Below are 21,379 nucleotides of genomic sequence, written 5' to 3' on the forward strand. Positions count from 1 at the left end.
TTATTTCTTAGCAGACACCCTTATCCAGGGCGACTTATAATTGTTACAAGATATCACATTATACATTATACAGATACCACATTATTTTTTTACATACAATTAACTATTTATACAGTTGGGTTTTTACTGGAGCAATCTAGGTAAAGTACCTTGCTCAAGGGTACAGCTGCAGTGTCCCCCACCTGGGCTTGAACCCACGACCCTCCGGTCAAGAGTCCAGAGCCCTAATCACTACTCCACACTGCTTACACCTTTGTAACTGAACGTAAATGTATATTCTGTTTTAGCTTTAAGTTGTTTTAGTGAATACCCAAAATGTGTGTTTTTTTTTTTTTTTTTTTTATAGTGTTGCAAACATTTTCTCAGTTTCTGTATCAAGAGACCCAGCTGTGAAAAAAGCCCCGGTGTGAGCTAAACAGGCATTCTCCTGCTACTCCATGCAGCAGTAGAAGGTTATCAATGACATACAGTTCATGAAGAAACACATTTTAAATACTCAAGATTGTTTTTATGTTTTTTCTCTTTTATGCTTTTGTCCATCCTTCTGGACACATGAAAATATTTTACTGGATTTGACTAATTTTTTATGACTATTTTGGACACATTTTTTTTGGTCTACAGTACACAATCAAAGCCTTTTGTTATACTGTAGGTAATTGGTTGTACAGTGGCACCTGTACCTTCTGGAAATGGGTTACACTTGTATGCTTACATGTGAATGTATATTTACTGATGCCCTTGTTTACCCTGGATCTGTTAATGAGCTGTTTTCTTTAGATCATTGTTAAAAAATGCAGCACTAGATCCTGCCATCAGCCAACCACATGGTCTCTGCTATGTGTATCTAATTTAATATCCTTATGAACTGGAACAGTTGCAGCCATAAATATTGCAATATTTTTACATTACTGATTTAATTTTGAATGTGTAGTCATGGCTGGGGATAAATGTCACTGACATGCTTTTCAAAAGCTCATGTAGGCTAATGTTCTATTCTGTGCTTTCAGGTATATTCTGTTATATTTCTAGGGGTATATAGTTAAAGTTAGGAATAAAAATTAAACCAATTTTTTACGCTAAAAAATACAACCCAGGGACTAATGGTATAGTTATGGTTTCTTCATGAGGTGGTTGTTTTTGAAATCTTTTGAATTTAATAATTTTTTTTTTTTTTAAAAAACACTTTTAAAAAGACTTGCTGTACCAGTACAAATACTACTGGATTCCTAAATACTACTGGATTCCTAAATACTACTGGATTCTGAAATACTACTGGATTCCGAAATACTACTGGATTCTGAAATACTACTGGATTCCGAAATACTGCTGGATTCCACCAGAATCCAGCTTAAAACATTTTCAGCAATGTCAATATCAATAAGACCAGAAGTTCTGTCGGTAAAATGTTTTGAGCATATCAAATTCTACATGTTCTATTGATGAATATAGAATGCACATTTTATTGATGAACATAACTTCGTTAGTGTGATTTGGGAGAGATTATTTCTGTATGTGTTGCTGCTCCCTCGAATGCATCTTGTGGCCCTGACCCCTGACCCCTGACATTTGGGCTACAGTATCCAAAGAGGACTTACCATTACCTTGAAGAAATGTGTAGTACAGTAAGGCCTAACCTTAGATCATCCACAAAATGAAAAATGTACCTAATAATTTTTCTGCCCCACCCCCCCCCCCCCAAAAAAAAAAAAAAAAAAAAAAATCAGTTGTAGTACCTGACTGGATATTATGTTTTTTGACGCAATTTCATGTTAATTCTGAATTTTAGATTTCTCTAATATCCTAAACATAGAGTTAATAGTCTTCAAAGATCTATTCTTGAAATGTATTTTTGTTTACAACTGTAAGTCACCCTGGATAAGGGCGTCTGCTAAGAAATTAATAATAATTAACATGGAAGAAACACTGTAAATCCTACAGTACAGTTGTTAGTGCAACTACTGTTTCCACATGATTTTTTGTCAGTTTTAAGTTACTGAACTTGGTTTAGGATGTTTAGTAAATTATTATGCTAAATCTTATCAAAGAGTGACATACTGCAGTGTATTGGGTAAGTGGTATTTTTGCATAAATGTAGGGCTTGAATTTTTCGTTTTTTTATTTTTTATTTAGTTCAGGGTTTTTTCTCCGGTTTATATTATTATTCGTAACAGTCGTTTATAGTTTTGTTCCGTTGAAGACATTTCTGGCAGTCCTGCTTATCATTCAATTTGTGGTTGGAAACTTTGTGCCTTTTCTCTTAGAGACAGTTCTCGTCGATCATATACGAGCAGTGAACAAACTCCCCAATGGGGTGATATCTGATACGCTATACTGTTGCCAGTCATTTCTTGTTCGTGTTTTACTTAGTCAGGTTGGCAATAATGAATCTGTTTACCGGGAATCCCTCTTACAATAGCACCATGAATTCACATTGGATTGAATTCACCACCACAGAACAGACGCCTCCCCAGTCATCCACATTTTGTGTATAGATTGCATGTTCACTGATGACATACTTCATTTTTAGATACCTTGTACTGCAGTCATTTTATAGATCACAGAATGACGTTTTCCAAAGACCTGGGCAATGACGAGGGGTTGCTTTGAATTAGGGTGTTTATTTTAGATGCTAAATGGATACAGGGATGATCAGGCTTGACGATACATTAGGATACAAGAAGTTAAGCCGCTTTCACACTGGCACTTCTACCCGGGTCTGGACTGGGTTCTGGCTACCCAAGTCACAATCCCTCATAGTGTGAAACCACGTACTTGGGTCGTACCCAGGCTAACATGGGTCCCAGCGACCCACCTCAGGATGTGGGTTGACACTTTCACCCAGGTTGCCGAGACAAAATGCATGACGGCCGACGAAATAACAAACAGCCACGCCTGCGTGAAGGTTTCTCTTCCACAAGGAACGTTTGTTTATTCTGTTTAGCTGTATTTTTGTTGCTTGAGACACCATCAGACAGATTGCAGCAGGGATGTAGAAACATTTGCTCTAATCAACATCTGAGCCGACGGTTCAGTCCAGAGAAGCTGGAAAGCAGTGTGAAATCACGTACCTGACCCGCATGACACCAGGTCCTGACCCGGTTAGAGCATGCCAATGTGAAAGGGGCTTTAGTAGCTGACCTGAAGAACCCTACATTTCCTTTTATACACTAAACAAATTTGATCTGTTTCTCCTCTGATACTGTGGTCTTAAGTTGCAACAAATTGTATAATAGCAACCACAAGGACAAGCAACTGCTAGACTTTTTGCAGTAACTGAGGTGTCAGTCTTTAGGAAGAGTTCACCGTGTTGAGATGATGTACTGTAGCATTGTTTTTATTATTATTTTTTATAATAATTAAGCTACAGTAATTATTGCATTGTACCCTTCAACACAGTTTTAAATTCCTGATTGATTGAGAATTTGTGTTTGATTTATAAATGAACATCTGATTGATATAACATTTACTAGAATTGTACTCTTACATTCTTTTTGACATGTATTCCTTTGTGTGTTTTTTGTCTCTAGGCCTTGAGTGTTGTACTGCAAAGTGGCTTGCATTTTCTGTTCATGTCGATTTACTGATTTGCTGCAGATCAAAGGATAAAACTGGACTTTTATTTCATGGTTAAAGAAGACCTACAGTGATATCACTTCCTGCAAAATTGTAGACTATATACAAACCAGTTTATTCTATTGAAAAACAGTTCTGGCTTGTGTTCTTTAGTAATCTTTAATTTCATGCAGGCCTTGTGTGGTTTTGCGTGCCCCAAAAAAAGGATTAGGCTCAGGTTTAGAGGAAGAATGATGAGAAGATGTTTTTGGGTGTGGATCTTGTAATGCCCTGACCGTGAGAGTGCACAGAACAGCTATCCTCTTAATATTGTGTGGGGTTTACTTCAAACGTCAAACCGTCAGTCATTTTCATGGAATGACAACCATGTTCCGGCTCTTTCATGCTAGAAGAATACCCTTAGCATGCACTCTTTAATTACATAATGCTGACTTATTCATTGAAATAAAGAATAGACCACCTATGACCAGCTATTCTTTTTTGTGAATTCATTTGAATTATGTAAGAAAAAAACATGCTATTGATCTCTTTAGGTGGTTTGCCTCCTTTTGTTCTAGAAATTCAGTGGACCTGGAATTTTGATGGATTTGAGAATCATTAATAAATAATATACCACATTTAGACATCTCATGCTGACAATGTTAGTTATGAATCTACCTATAAAGTCAATTAGGCAGAATATCAAAATACTATTTTTTATTTGATATAATATTTACTGGGAATGTATTAGTGTTTATAAACAAAATAAAAATCAGTGCAAATAAAGCACATAAAAAATAAAAAATAAATTGCGGTTTGATAGCCAGGGTGATTTTTAGGTACGGACAATAAAGTAGTGATCACACGAAGCTGGTTAAGTTGACCTGTAGTCAGTTACAGTATGTCAAACAGACAGCCATGCACAGTATTGCATTAAAACAAATTCATTATTTACTGTAAATGTTTCTACTGAGGCAGATCTGGTTTAGCTTCTGGTGAAAACTACTTGAAAAAGTTTTAAAAACAAGAAGCATGTTCACTTAAAGTTATCAGCCTAATATATAGCATGCCTAAAATGCGGCGTGATATATTTTCATTTTTCTTGTAAATCTTTAAGACCAGACCTACTGTATTCAAATGAGCATGCCATTATTATATGCTAGTTTTAACAAAAATAACACACAAGTACAGTTCAATTGTTCTAGGCTTTTCCTCATAAAGCTTTTTTTTATTAAACCAAAACATACTGTAACAAGTGCAATCCAGAATCATAATCAAATGCACGTTCATATGGACACTGGGCAAATTCTTATATTCTTTGCATAATGGAAGGCATGTCTTTTTAAACTTGCTGCTTTTGCAATGACACATGTCAATTCTGAAGGGGAGTGAAAACTATTTCCAACAAAGGTTTAACCATGTTTTTTTTTTTTTTTTTTTTTACTATTTTTAATGCACATTTATCAAAGATTATGGATAGTTATGATTAGTAAATCAATCATGGTTTTCATTCGTACTGTCTTTCATATTCTGGTTTGCCATGTAGTTAACATGGTTTGTCATGGTTAATCGTGAAACTGATCCACCCTCAGAATTGGATTCCAGATCAGAGCTAGAATATTTATTTATCATTCCACAAGAGTGCAACACCAGAGCCGGACAGCAGGGCAAGAAATTAACAGGGCAAGGGGAAAAGTACAAGATATTACACACCATCAAGGGAATGCTACACGTCTGTCATTGCAAGTAGACATTTGAAACAGAGCAGCAGTGTCCACTTTAACATCAACAGAAATTGATATACCTTCCGAAAGGCAAAATGCACGTATAGCCTGCTGTATGTGTAACAATGTGTTTAATAATTGCACAATTTGGAGATATAAGGGGTGCACCGATAATCAGTAGCCTTTCATCATGGCACCGATATAAGGGAAAAAAAAAACAGTAGGCTATTGACAGTGTGTGTTATTTTATCTGATTTTTAATGTATGCAGATATTCATGCTTGAATTTCTTCCAGCACAGAATTTAATGTTTGGTCAGACTCGCTTACTAATGACATAAGAACATGAGACAGTCATTTGGCTTGCAGTGCTGTGTAACGTGTAATCAACCTGCAGTAAATATGTCTCAAAAGAGCAGTATTTGGAATTTTTAAAACATATCTGAAGACAACAATAGTATAGCAGAGTTGTGTGCAGCAGAACAGACTTGATGCTACATTAAATCTAACGATGAACTGTGAGTAGAACAGTATTGTGATACTTTTTTTTTTTTTTTTTTTTTTTAAAGCATGTTGAATCATAAATAACATTGATGGTTTCAATTATTATTATTATTATTATTATTATTATTATAAAGTGTGCTTCAGAATGACAGTATAGAAATGTATTACTGTGCCGTCTTTTGTTAAGTAACAAATTCTAGTTTGAACCAGAAACTAAGTGAACAATGTAAGTTGTGCTGCAATTTTAAGCAGTGTATGCTTAAAATAAGAATTTAATGAAAGCTTGCGTAGGCTACCTTTTTTCTTTTCTACGTTACGGTATAGGTAAAAATTATACGCAATGTTTGACAGCAAGTGGCTATAAAAGTTAATGTCGCATAATATGTATTTTTTTTCTACAAGTGTTTTGCAAAAATGCAACATTTTATTTTTGTGTGACTATGTTGTAAGACATAGTCACACAAAAGTAGTTACAGTAGTTTACAATAGCTTACCTGCACTATCTATTATTATTGGTATCCTATCGATATCGGACGATATGGGTAGATAACCGTCGGCTATCGGTATCAGCCAAGATAATCTTTCAGTGCACCCCTAGTGTGTGTGTGTGTGTGTGTGTGTGTGTGTGTGTGTGTGTGTGTGTGTGTGTGTGTGTGTGTGTGTGTGTGTGTGTGTGTGTGTGTGATCTCAAACAGTAATACAAAAAAGAAAGAAAAAAAAAAGTTTGCTGTTGTAGATTCATTAAGGACATTCTCTTGGAAAATTATGTGACACTAAGTTTTATTGTAGAATGACTTTGTTTTTTCATGTTTTTGGTTACTAAGTTTAAACACTAAAAATAAATATATAAATACCATTGTAACTTACCTTAGGGTATTCTTGAAGTATCGACACACTTGAAGCATAGGCCTGCATCCTAGTTCATTTCATAGTGCTACAGTAATATCAGTAATCCTTGCTGTTAGTGGTACAGTACAACACAGCTTACTGTAGACTTACTGTATTCCCAGGCCTGCAATTGTGATGTTGCTCACCCGAAGTGCTTCTGTATTTCAGTCCCTATAGGTGAGCTGTTAAACTAACACTAATCTTTTTTTTTTCTTTTAAAATGTTTAAGGTTTTGACAGCAGTTTTCACATTATACTGTAGTTGGAAAACAAGGCAGGAAAAAAAATCCCAGATACTTTTGAATTATTAAAAACAAAGTTTCTCTAGAAATGAATAGTAATAATTAAGGGGACTGCTGTTTATCACACAAATTAGTAAGCCTATTTCTTATATTATGATTAAAAAAACACATTTTACTTTGCAACATATGGTTTTATACGTGTGATATCACTGCATTAATCCTACCATCCTGCAGCCTGAAATGAATCCTGGTCTCGTAAATTACCGTAACTGATAACACCATCACAGCTGACCTAAGCTATAATATTTCAGCTTCTGTTGGCGAGTATAGCTGGTGTAAGGGTGAAAAAGGGCAAACAGTCTTATTGCCAGATGTCGGGTAGAGCCATCCATATATGCCAAAGGTTGGAAATGTATGTAAAGTTTATGACTGTTTGCCTAGATGATCTTGCACACTGTTTTTTTTTTGGTATGCTTTTTTTTTGGTCCTGATTTTTTTTCTGGAAACCTTTTCTAGTTTTTTTTTGTTTGTTATTATATAGCCTATATACATTTATTGTTGTCTTTTTAAAATGCCTTTTAAACAAATTGAAAAACATTTCGCTCATAATTATTGATGCAGCGTTGAGAATGATTACATTTGTCGTTAACAAAAATCGATAGTGTCTTTCTAGTCGGTACCCAGCTGTATTCTATGATTCTGTGAAAACTGTTTCACTGTGTCGGAGATGGCTTGGTGGGTGACAAACACAACCAAATTGACACAGTGGCTAAAATAAACAGACACAATAATTCAACAAGTATTGTGCTGATCTAAATCCAGCACGAGTAGCAATTCGTTTAGTTTCTTCATTGTTGCGTCTTTCTCTCCGTCTCCTTTCTCCTCTACTCCACCAACCCGTTAGCTAAAGTTGCCACTATATGTATAGTGGTCGAGGGATTGACTGGTTGTCAGTTACCTCGTTTATCCCTCGACCACATTCTGCACGGGTTTTCTAATGCGCGTGGTCATCAGCCAGTTCTCGCGGGATGTAGTTTGGCAGAGACGAGAGGCAAACATTGACCCTGCCAACTACATTTAACCAAAATAATAATACATAATTTACTCTAAATAACCAAAAATAATAACACAAATACATTGGATAATAATAATAATAATAATAATAATAATAATAATAATAATAATAATAATACAACAATAACACTAAACACGGGCGGGGCATACCCTGTCACACACTGCCATTAACTTTAAAGAGTGAGTAGCGGGATTCCGAAAAAATATAGCGTTATACATCCCCACGTGTTGCTACAACTGTTTAAATAACGTGCCTTTACTTTTTCATTTCATTGTTAACATCCTTACAACTTTTTACACTTAGAACTTTTAAACCCTGTTTCAAAGCTCTTTTCAAAATGGCCGCTGTAGCGCACTGGAATTTGAGATCTGTCCTCTAAATCAGGGTTTCCCAATCCTGGTCCCGGGGAACCCTGGGTTTTCTGGTTTTCATTCCAGGTGAGTTCTTAATTACTTAGCTAGACCCTTAATTGAACTATTCATTAGCTTAATTAGATCTTTTTAATTGTTTTCAGCTTTTAAACAGGTAGATTTCAAGTTAGCTATACAATTTTATAAGTAACTTGAAATCGGCAACTTTTTAGGAGCTGAGAACAATTAGGTATAAGGTATAATTAAGCACATTATTAGTTCAATTAAGAGGGCGTCTGCTAAGAAATAAATAATAATAATAATAATAATAATAATAATAATAATAATAATAATAATTTAATTAAGTAATTGAGAACTCGGTTGGAATGAAAACCAGAAGACACAGACCAGGATTGGGAACCACTACTCTAAATCACTGTTTAAAAAAAAAAAAACATAACAAGAAGTGCTCTGGCTTTTCTGTTCCGTATCACATCATGGATCGTTATTGCTGTGTTACCTGTGGGCAATAATCCTTACACGATCAGTGCACTAGAGCAGTCATTTTGAAAAGAGCTTTTGAAACAGACTTTAAAGTTACAAGTGTAAAATGTTGTCAGGATGTTAACAATGAAAAGAAAAATTACAGGTATGTTATTTAAACAGCTGTAGCAACACCTGGGAACGTGTAACACTATCTTTCAGAACCCCGCTTCTTATTCTTTAAGCCATATCAATGACACACATCGTTTTCACAGATCCATATTACACTACTTACTGTTTACATGTCGTTTAATCAAATATCACTGATGTCTGATCATGAGTAAAGCCCCAAGGAATGCTTCCATTTTTAGGTTTCTAGTTATTTCTTTAAAGTTAACAAATCAACACTTGGTTGTCATTCTTGGCCATACAGAGCGAAGCAGAGAAATCTGGAACAATAAAAAAACACAAACTTGGGTACAGTATTTACAGTACATTAGGCTACCTCAGATGTATTCCTAATGAAAAATGATATGCTCAAATTGTATTTTTCAATTACGCTTAACTGAAAAAACTGGGTTTTTCGGTTTTAAACAGAACACAGTGCAATCTTCAGCTGTGCGATACGGGAATCGGCATACTAAAATAACATGTCATTATTAACACGTTTGACATTTGACCTTCAGGTCAAGGTCACAAAATACTGGACTCGTCCTCTGCCTCAATGTTTAGAGATTTAGAACTAAAAGTAGTCGGTGTAGAATTGAAGATTTTACAGGTAAGCATTTGTTCAGTTAGTTAAGTACAAACTCTCTATACCCGTTACTTTAGTAAATCTTTGAAATTAAATTACAGTAGGTCATATCAAACATCAAGAACTGTCTCTTCCTTTCAGCCTAACCTGTTCTGAAGTAGAACAACGATTCGATTTGGTTACAGTTTTGTACAAATGCACTGTTAGGTGCAAACTTTGAGCCTGTCTATTAATTTTTAAGAAAATCCGTATAACTGTAGTGCTGTAGTTCTAGGCCGCCATCTTTCACAAGGCACAGTGCATACTGTATATTGGTTGCAGATGGCAAAACGCATTTTTGTGTCTTTTTTTTGTTGGACAACATGGCGGTCAAGCCCCGTCCTTGGGAACAGTTGCAATGCAAAATGGCTGGCATAGCAGAACTTGGTGACGGTAGCGCTCCCTGTGCTGCCTCTCTATCTATGGTGTCTTTGTTTTGTACGTTCAATATATTAACACATAATTGAGAACCAGCTGTTTATAAGCTTTTGCTACATTTTATGAACTCACAAAGAATTGAGGAAGAGTGTTATTTAAAAAATATTATATTAATAAAATAAAAAAAATGATAAAGCAGGCAGGGAATTCTAAGGCCAAGTGTTGATGATCATGCTATTTTAACACTTTTTTAAAGAACTGTATATAAAAATGTATGAAACCTAAATACAAACAAAAAAAAAACAAGGTGGCATTGGCAAAAATGTTATTATGAATCGTGAACTTGACTATGACATCAATAAACCCTATTTGCAAATGAAAACAAAATATTTAAATTGTGCTTAATCTTTGAATGTAAAGCACGCAATATGATCAAATAGCACATGAATTTTAAATAATGTCATTGAGTGGCATGAAGTATTCAAAAAGCTTTTTCCAGATGATGTAATACTTGGCAAATTTCACATACGCAAACGACACTGAAGTACAAAGGAACACATCTGCTAACAAACACCATGTGTCTGATTGCAGGAGTCTGGATGGGTGGATATAATATATAACTATGGGATATGCTTTTAATGAAATGTCTTCATTAACTCCATTCAGAATTAAAAGTGAGTTTAGTTAAAGATATTTGCTCAGTACGTTTGCTAGGAAACAATGGAATTTACACAGCCATATGTTACCTAATAGAGATAGTAAGGTAATATTGTCATTCAGTTTAAATAAGTGTCTGGTTCCAAAGTTCTAAATGAACTGTGTAGGTGTTTGGTGTAGTAGTAAAGTATCTGTACATGTTGAAACCACATGATTTGCCATTCACATGGTTCACAATAATGTTTTCAACTTGTGATTTTATTGTGCATTGTTTAGGTAGTGTGGATAGGGTATACGTTGGTTCCAGTGCACAGGAGTTGATAGTGACCAGTTATTCCAGTTTCATTTCTTATAAGATCTAAGAAAAAACACTCCATCACAGTGACACAGATTCAGACAAGAAATCAGAAGTTTGTAGCGAGTGGAGAGTGTGTTTCAAAAGCATCCAGATCCCTTACACATATGGCATTTAAAAAAAAAAAAATAACATTGTAAGAAAGATGATGTACGGTGTGTGTGTTTGTCATACATATTATAGGGCAAGGCTTGAATTTCATTTGTGTGTGCTGGGGGGTTGCTTCAGCCAATGGGGGGGGGGGGGGGGGGATGACAAAAAAAAGAAGGAACTTTTGCATATAAAAAATGCAAAAGTTCCTTTTTTTTGCCATCCCCCCCTAAAATTGTGTGTGTGTGTGTGTATATATATATATATGTGTATATATGTGTGTGTGTATATATATATATATATATATATATATATATATATATATATATATATATATATATATATATATATATATATTCAACAATATATTCATGACAAGTTAGGTTGGGTAGAGAGCTGCATAGTGTACCTTTGGAAACCCTGAAGTGATTGCCTGTTTTTAGAGAAGAAACGCGGAACCAGATAGCATATATTTTAGCGATGAAGGACGGTCGGTATAAGTGTTGTATTGTGTAAGATGCAGTACAATGTAAAATTAGCATCCATTTCAGTTAACTATTAATGGACATTGGATAAAATGAATGGGACACACAGTACAGTTAGTAAAGAAGATTGGTCTGGTGTTAATTATTACAAAAGCTTCGGCCATAGGTTGTGCTACTGTATTAATGTTAGTTCTTTCTGTCCAACAGCAGTGTTATTTAGGTATTTGTATATTCAAATAACATTGGCATTAAAAATACTGGCTCTGGGTAAATTCCTGGAATTTTGTGAATAGGAACTTTATTATGCATTGCAGGTGTTTGACTTTTATCAACAGATAGCCATACTAACAGACAGTCATATCTTTCCCACTGGTTTACTGCTTTATTCAACTTTAAGCAGCAGGCCTTCTATTATGCAGAAGTTGCTTCTTCCTCCTAATCCTTTAGTGTCTACAATGTAACATTATTGATACCATGAAGGGTATTGGTGTTAAATACCAGAAAAAAAAGCCAAATTAATATCTGCCAAATGTACTCTGTCAAAAAGTATCAAACTGAACCTGCAGGTGTGGTTGCTCTGCAGTATTGGTTATAAATTGCCAGTGCCATTGAAAATGTGTGGATATTAAACTACAGGGAAGCAATACATTAAAAAAAAAAAAAAAAAAAAAAGAAAAGAAATTGGTCGGCCTCCCAGACATTCAAAGCAGGCTTGCTGAATAAAAGATAGAACTGGCAAACCACTAGATGAACTTACTGAAAGAGACTAAACAACTTTCTGTATTCATTAAAATGTTATACTAGCAGTGGTCAAGCAAACAACATTCTGTATTCATTAAAATGTCCTAATAGCAGTGGTCAAGCAGGCCTCTGAACCAAGCGTGTGCCCCATGGTGGCAGTAGTACTGTAGGGCAGCCTTTGTTACTAGGCTGCTTCAGTGTGCTTGTTTAAACTTGCAGCTGTGCAGTGTTCATTATGGTTGCTTCATCATTAAACTATTCATATCAGCACGCTGTTAAAAAACATAAGTGGAGATGCAGTAGTAACTGGTGCCTGATCTCCCTTCAAAACCACTGACTTGTGGTCCTGTCCAGAAGAAATGTATGTGAATAACACATAAAGCACACCCTTCTATAAGTTTACCGTGGTCATTTTGCAGTTTTCCCATGCTTTTCCCATAGCTATACTATGCATTTACAATGCTTACCTATGCTTTACAATGCCTTCACTATGCTTTATTACACTTTGCTGTGCTTGTACTGTGGGCTCATTTTTATAAGGATCATTAATAATACCAGCTAATGGTTCCTGTTTTACAACAAGGGTCAAATACTCTTCCCTCTGCTTTCACTTGATGGCAGCACCAGGTATCATGACTCATGGCTAGTGTATTTTGTGAGTGAGGCGAATTTGTTCGTTTCTGGCTTTTTTTCCCCAACTTGTCAAGAAAGCAAACTGTTGTTATTTTTACAATCAATGAGAATAAGTATTCATAAAGCAAGTGACATATTTCTTAATCCTAAATAGGGATGCAATTTGGTTGTGATTTGTTTAGGTTTTTTTATCAACTCTTTTAGCTGTTTTAAAACTGAAAAAACAGATTGCATTTTTGTAGCCAAGGAAACAGGACATACCATTATTACATACATGTTGTGGTGTGTGTGTGTGTGTTTTTTTTTGTTTGTTTGTTTTTTTAACGGTGACAAGCTGAATACTGTGTTATTGCATCACTCATATGAATGTATTATACAACTAGACACAATGTCAAAAGAATAACATAATGTATTCCTGGTACCTCCGTTGTTGCCATGGTCCGTTGGAAGTGGCAAATCCTGTGCAAATCATGTGTGAGTAGAACTACAGATCATGATGGTTTTTCAAAATTGAAATGATTTAATCAATATGTTGGCTTCAAAGTGACCAAAATGTTTGGCAGAATTTTTAAATAATTTCTGATGAGGAAACACTTTTATTTAATTTAAAATGTCTATATATATATATATATATATATATATATATATATATATATATATATATATATATATATATATATATATATATATATATATATATATTTATTTATTTATTTATTTATTTATTTTTATTTATTTATTGTCAGCCAGAAAACTAAAGCCAGAACTCGGGGCTGCCACCAGCCCCTCAAAACCATATGCAAAGTTCCTGTTTAGAATGCTTGTTTATTATGGTCTGTTACAGACCTGGGTTCAATTAAAATTGCAATGACAGTAGAGTTGTTTGATGAAATGACAATTCCATTACTAATTGCATTTCCAATGATGCTGCAGTAATTACAATTGTACTAAAAAGTAACATAAACAACTACACACATTAACATGCTGTACTCTATTTATTCTAAATGGCCAAGCAATAATCACAGGTACAAATACAGAGTGTAGATTTACAGCTCGATTTCCTATGGGTGCCTGCCACCAAATCCTGCCATGTGCCCCACTGTGAAATCTGTATATATTTTTCTTGCACTTGCTTTCATATTTTTTTCTAAACAATGGTACAGGAAACACATACAGTATCTGCTGCAGAAGGTGAAACACCAGGTACCAAAAGCTTGTCTTGAGTGTCTGCTGTCATCCCTCTATCACGTAACATATTACTGTACACCAAGTATATATTACAGAATACATGTCTTTGTTAGTCATGTGAGCAACAGCACATTTACAAAACAAGGATGGCAGGTCTTTCGAAATGTTTGCTCCACCCTTTTATGTTCAGAGCTTGATTCTAAACCATGGTCTTACACCTTTACCCTTATATTTCTCAGATTTCCAGTCTTTATGCAAATCATTTTTCCACCACTGCACGTTTGTATGCAAATGTCACAATTGGGCAAGGTAACATAAAAGTTAATGCCACACAGCACCTTTTAATCGGGCCCTGCAGAACAGAAGAGTTCATAAGATTATATTTTTAAAATTTTGAAATACAGTAAATATAGTTCACCTTGTGTCCCAAGGATAAGCCGTGGTTTGGTTCTGGAATTATCGCCTTACTTTCAGTAAATAAAGAGTTAATTGAAGACTAGAGTTAAAAATTACGAATAGCATTTGTTGTTGTTACACAACCAAGGGTGAAATATAGTTGAATTGCTGTTGACCTATTTTCATATTCAAATGAGCTTAATTAAACGGACCTACGGTAGCTGTAGATTTTGAGCCTTTGGAAAATGTTCAGGTTTTCATAGCATTTAACCAAGAGAGTATTGGTCCTTAATTGATTTTCACATACATTTATTAAAACCGGCCTCTTTCAACACAGTTTCCTGTTTGGATATGAGATACCCTAATGTTTTGTACAGCGTTTCTAGTAAAAGGAACACAGAGTCCTTGGAAAGTGCATATTCGTCATAGTATTATAATATATAATTTAGGTAAATGAGCAGTAAATGTTTTTTTTTTTTTTCATAGTTCACGTTAGCTTGAGGCCCGATTTTAACATTTAAAAGCAGTTAATTTACAGTTTGAATATATTTCTATTAAAGATACAGTTCCCCACAGTCCTGTTAAAGTTTGCAGTACAACACAATTCCCTGTTTAGTACATTCTTCTATAGTTTAGCCTTCTGTACATTGTAATTTATCAGAAAACATGCCCCATTGATACAATTTTACATTTTATTTACAACCACCCAAGGTCGTTTCTGCTATAAATTGAAGACTTAATTAACCAAGGTAGGAGGCCAGGGATTTTACCTGTACTTAAGATTGAACTGGGCACTTAAAAAAAAGTGCCATGGGATTGCTTTTTAAATATCAAACAAGCAGACCTCTGTTTAAGCTGTCATCTGAAGGATGGCACCTTCTACTAGGCCACAATGTCCCCTGACACAATACTGGGGTTGAGCTGTGACCCGAAGGAAAGATTGCTCACTAAAGAGGATGTGGTACAGTATGTATATTAACTTCACTGTAACTTATAGACTGAGACAAGGTTTTCTGCAGTTCATAGTTCAGTTTTTATAGATGTTGTTCAAATGGAAATGCTGAGTATTTACAGTTGTGCCCATTAGTCAATGCATTGCAACGTTTATTGTGTTGCAATACAAAAATAATTGGTTACATATTTTATTAAAGATAGATAATAGATGTATTGCAGATCTATATTGTGGAGTACCCTTCTATTAATATATGTATCGCGCTGGTGGAGTAAAACTGCAACACATAGTGTTGTGTGTTTTAAGTGTTCTAAACAGTAGCAGATTAAAATACCGCCAACAATTAAATGTGAAATAAGGACCAAACCTTTTCTGACTTATTTAAATGGCAGCAGTATTTTTTAGATTTAATTGAATAATAGACTGTGATGTATTTAGTTAGATGCATAAGTGGGTTTGGAGTTTATTCTTTAAAAAAAAAAAAAAAAAAAATCTACATTTTGTAGTATTTCACGACAGTGGGTAGGATCTCCAGTACAGTGTGTTTGTTTGTTTCACAAACTGTTTCACAATACATTACAGAAATGTAAATGCAAAGTCAAATTGGGTGTGCGTCAAATTGTCTTGTTGCTTCTTGGCAGACTGGAAATCATTTCCCTGGAACACAAGGTGAAGCTACATGCAAAACAGGGGTTTTAGCAAACCATCTGCAGAAGTACAACATCATTCCAGTTGGGACTTAGGCATGTGCAATACTTTATTCGAATAATCGTTTAGAAAATTAGTAATCGTATAATCTATCTTCGTATTGCAACAAATATAAATGGTCTGATGTATTACTTCAATGTTGGTATTCTGTAAGCATTATTTTCGCAAGTGGCACGTTAATGTAAAGTATAATAGTTTAATCGTTTAGTAAATCATGTATATTCGATTTATTAAAATATAGATGTTTTACAAAGCTACCACTGGTGCCTCCTGTCTTATTTGAGCTAGTGACTTCCTATTTGCAGGGTCAGCCGTATATATAAACACTGTGTGCTAAATTTGTTGGTGACCTTGCCAAGTTATGGATGCCATGTTTCTTGGAGTATGCTTTTAAGTTGTTGTTTTAATATCTGGTAAATGGGTGTATTCTTTAATTCTCAGTTAAAACCCATTACCTGTGTTGTCCAGAACAAATTAACCATTTCACTCCTACAGAGTTTTAACTTGACGATATAAATGAAACAGACCACACACTACAGTGTTTTAAGTTGACTATATAAATGAAACAGACCACACACTACAGTGTTTTAACTTGACTATATAAATGAAACAGACCACACACTTTCCCGTAGTGTCCATGGTTTATGATTGTTTGGAGGCGAGTACTGTAACATTAATGCTGTTTTAATCGTTTCACTGCCTTTGTTTAACCTTTGGCCATATCAATGTTACAGATCTTTTTCACATATCCGTAGTACTTCATGTTTAAAAACCTTCCAATCAGATACCGTATGCCATCCCCTTACCTTATGCTGAGGATGCTTTCTGTTTGTTGTCAATCTTGCATTATGTTATTTTAGCTCGTTATTTTATTTATTTAAATTTTTTTTCTCAATTGATTGTACCACCACAGGAACATGACACACCAAATACTTTCATAAAAACAACAACAATAATAAAATAATAAAAACACACATGCATAGATATATAGATATATAGATATATAGATCTATATATACATATATATATATATATATATATATATATATATATATATATATACATATATATATATATATATATATATATATATATAATATATAATATATAATATATAATGTGTACAGACACATATATACATATACATACCGCTGGTTCTGAATTATAAGTCTACAGCTATAGAATTAACACATTTTACTTCATAAAGTCGAATGAAACCTGCTGAATAATGTTATGCTAACATATTGAATTACATACTGCTCTGTAGTTTTCCATATACTTAACAAAAAACTGATTGAAAAATTGAATAATGTGACATTTCAAAATCTAGCGTGAAATACTGTACTACTAATTATGGCTTCTGGTAGACTTTTTTGCAATATCATTTTGTAGTTTCTTTAATTACACAATGTTAAATAAAATCCTAAAATGTGTAGGTGATGCTATACTGTAGTGGCCATAGCTGTACACTACAGTATTGTTAGATAGATCTGGCAGAGCTGTGTGACACAAGCAACCCGCTAAAGTCGGCTGAATGTGAATCTTTTACTCCTACCATTCTTTACAGACCTGTCTGCCCAGAACAAGCATCAAAAATAAATAGACTGCAGAATGTCCAAGTTTCTTAAAAAAAAAAAAAAAAACCTTGTCTGTTGAAAGATCTAGTAAGCATCTTCTTGTCAAACTCCACCTTGTACACAACACTGTGTGATAACTTATGTGGCCTCAAATGGATTTAAAACATCTTCCATAGAAAACTGTTTTATTTCTGAAATTCAGAATATTACCCCCTTGAAAGTTCCACTTCAGAACTATGAATGTTGTATTCTGGATATAGAGCCCTATTCACAGAACTGTAAGGGCAGTTTTAAGGTTTTTTTTTTTTGTTTGTTTTGTTTTTTAAGTAATGTTTTGTGAATTGTTGTGTTAATAAACAGTCTTAGGTTAAACAGCGTTTTGAAAACTGGGGAAACTAATAACCCCCCCTATAAGACAGTTGAAAAAGGTTCTATGAACTTTAACCTTGATTTAACTATTGAAAATGGTCTTTTAAAAAAACATTCCTTAAAATAGTCTTTTTGTGAATAGGGTCTATAATAACACACTTCCTCTACAACCACGGGGTAAAATGTGTACGTTTTGCTGTAGTTTACAGTTTGTTTCATTCTTTGAATAATTTGTACACCCCTAATCATGTTGAGCTGGGAATACAATACCTCATTCGCCTGATTAGTCAAAAAGCTGTAACTAATTACATTAGTTTTGTAGCAGCGTTCGAAGTGATTCACCTAAGGTTATTTGTTAATTAAGAGAAGTTTGTTTTGTAATACATATCATCTTTAGCCAAATAATAATTAACCTTTTTGTTGAAAAAGATTATGTTCTCATTAATTATATTTTACTTTTAACTTAATGTTGATTCACACCGTCTTTTTATTCTGTAATTTTCCACCTTAAAGTAAATGTATTTAGTTGAAATATAAAACAACCTAGTGCTGACTATCTCCTTATTGGTTATGCATTGGGCATGTCCTACAGGGATAGACTGATAAAACATTATTCAAATACCCATAACAATCACCCAATGCCATATTATTTTTGATGTATTTACTGTAAATTGTTTATAGTACATTTGCCATCATTTAACCGTATCATTGCAGGTACTGTAAGAACACCTGATGCAGTATACTGTAGGTGTGATTTCTGCTGGGTTAAACCATATTTTTGTGTTGCATTGCACATTTAATCTGTACAATATCTGCAATGAAGGAATTATTTTTTTATTTTATTTATTTATTGTTTAAGTTAATTATTAAATCAGGGGTTTCCTTCTTCCTCATAACTGCTCACCGGCAGGCTTATAACTAACCACAGGCCTCTCCAGACACAGAGGTATTTATTATGTTGTTACATTTAATCTGTTCATTTTATTGTAACATTGTAGCAAGACTGTACTTTTCTTCTGGTGTACCTTAGGTTATCTTGTGCAGCATCTGTTTCAATGTTCTTGATCCTTATCAGTCCTTACTGCCATTTTTCAATGGAGAGGGCAGGAATGTGTAAGAAAAGCAGGCTTGAAATGTCCCTTGCCTGAACCACACACTACCTACATTGATACCTGGACGACTTTGTTGCTAATCAAAGCTGAAAGGCATGAAAAGGAAGATGTAGCTTGCTCTTTCCTCAGTGTCATTAGGTTGTCAAGAACTAGAAGTGTTAGCTTGCTATGCAAGTCAGAGTTTGAGTTAGCAATTGTCCTTTTGTCTCAATGGGTAAATCTCCTGGTTTAAATAAATACATTAAAAAAGACCTACTGTAAACATGCAGTCTAACTGGATAGACAGTGAAGATGTATACATTTTTACAGAACCATAAAAAAAAACACAACAGGTTTTTGGATTGGATGCAAACATTCACAATATGTTAAAGTTGAAACATTTAGGAAACTAAATTAAATCTAACATCCCAAATGTACCTACTGTATGCACCATCTCAGCTATTCTGTAAATAGCATGTTCCCCAGCATTGCCTGCCAGAACCGTGTTTAAAACCCCTCTACTATTACACTGTAAATAAAAAAGTACTTTCAATCATAATATGAACCTAGCAGAGTCATGTTACTTTAATTTGACTTGATAGCTAGTAGTAGTAGTAGTAAAGAAGGAAAAGTGCAATGGATAATGGTGTTTTTTTTCTCTTTTTTTATTATTGTTTCAGGTTTTGCCATTGCAGAATCACCTAGGAAAGACCAGAGTATGTATCAAAACCTCTCTCTCTCTCTCTCTCTCTCTCTCTCTCTCTCTCTCTCTCTCTCTCTCTCTCTCTCTCTATGTCTATATATATATATATATATATATATATATATATATATATATATATATATATATATATATATATATAATTTATTTTAAATACCAAATGTGGCCGGAATTTGGAAAATTGGGGTTAAATTAAGCTACACATTTTGTTTTGCTGCTAGACCATCTGTGAAATAAACCTTTAGTTCTGTGGTTCTCAAGGTCATTTAACATGCCTGTTAGACAGCTGACACTGTCAGAGGTGCAGAAAACAATGAAGGGAAAGATTTGGCATTTTTTAAAATTTGTTTCCCCTTTGTTGTACTCTTTTTTTTAAATATTGGTAAACTGGAAAAATTTGACTGCAACATTTCAGGTGTGTCTCACCCTGTACTTGCACCTTTGCAATGTAGAAGGAGGCCCACAACATGCAATACAATGTTGTTTGTTTGAGCTGTTTGAATGGATATGAGATTTGATTTCATGATGCATGAAATGTAATATTGTTTATTTTGGAGCGTGAAATAACAAATGATGTTTTTAAAATGTTGACTGTTGGGCAATAATAAGGCAACAGTATTTTCTGTACCTTCTGTACTGAAGTGTTCTTTTACATTATTCAGCAGTGACATTCAAAACAGCCCAATTGCAGTTAATTTTCATTCATCTGTATTTGATTTGCCAAGAAAAAACATATTTAACTGAAGCTGGATATGCATGCTGCTTAGCCTAATTACTAATATAATGGAAACATACTAACAGGTTATTTTTTTATAGGCTCAAACATCTAGGATCATTATCAAATAGCAGTATTGGTCAGGGTTCAGTCCAAGGTTAAATGTTAGGTTTCATATTTAATGGTTAGCTACAGTATTTTTTAAACTCCGGTTTAGTCGGTTTCTTAAATAATTTATTGTGAAGCTTAAAATAATATTTTCATTATCATATTGATTTGCATACTGCTATAGCATTTTTTAAATTTTTCTGGTGCAATACATTTTTAAATATCCAAGACTGACATACTGTACATTGTTGCCACATTGTCAAACCTGGTGAATGACACACAGGATACATAGTTGGTGAGTAAGGATTTAATGTGCGCTGTTGAAATCAATGTAGGTTTCCATAAAAAAAGAAAAAAAGTAGAACACAGGTAAGCAAAAACATTGAAGTCTTTTGCAAATATAGCCTATTTACTGTGGCATACATTGCTAGCGTTGTTTGGACCTGGCAGACAGGATATTGACACAGATTTTAAATGAACACAGACTATTGGTTTTTCTAGGGTTCATGAAACTTCAGGATTTGATTTAAATAGTTGTTTTTCTGAAAAGCCAAGTCAAAGACATGCAGAGAATTATACAGTTCAGGATCACTGCCTCTTCCTACAA

At 34.2% G+C, this 21,379-nt stretch overlaps 1 protein-coding gene across 6 annotated transcripts in view; it reads left to right on the forward strand.

Moving 5' to 3' along the window:
* LOC117406039 (zinc finger and BTB domain-containing protein 20) overlaps nt 1-21,379 on the forward strand; it is a 146,529-nt gene that overhangs the window by 19,257 nt on the left and 105,893 nt on the right. For 5 of the 6 annotated variants that reach the window (XM_059031087.1, XM_059031084.1, XM_059031082.1 and 2 more), the window contains one exon: nt 19,909-19,944. The exons of the other annotated variant lie outside the window; for it this stretch is intronic. The gene's annotated coding sequence lies outside the window, so the exon portion shown is untranslated. The remainder of the gene's footprint in view (nt 1-19,908; nt 19,945-21,379) is intronic. 6 annotated transcript variants of the gene reach the window in all.

This window comes from Acipenser ruthenus, chromosome 9, assembly GCF_902713425.1.
Source record: "Acipenser ruthenus chromosome 9, fAciRut3.2 maternal haplotype, whole genome shotgun sequence".
Taxonomy (NCBI): Eukaryota; Metazoa; Chordata; class Actinopteri; order Acipenseriformes; family Acipenseridae; genus Acipenser; species Acipenser ruthenus.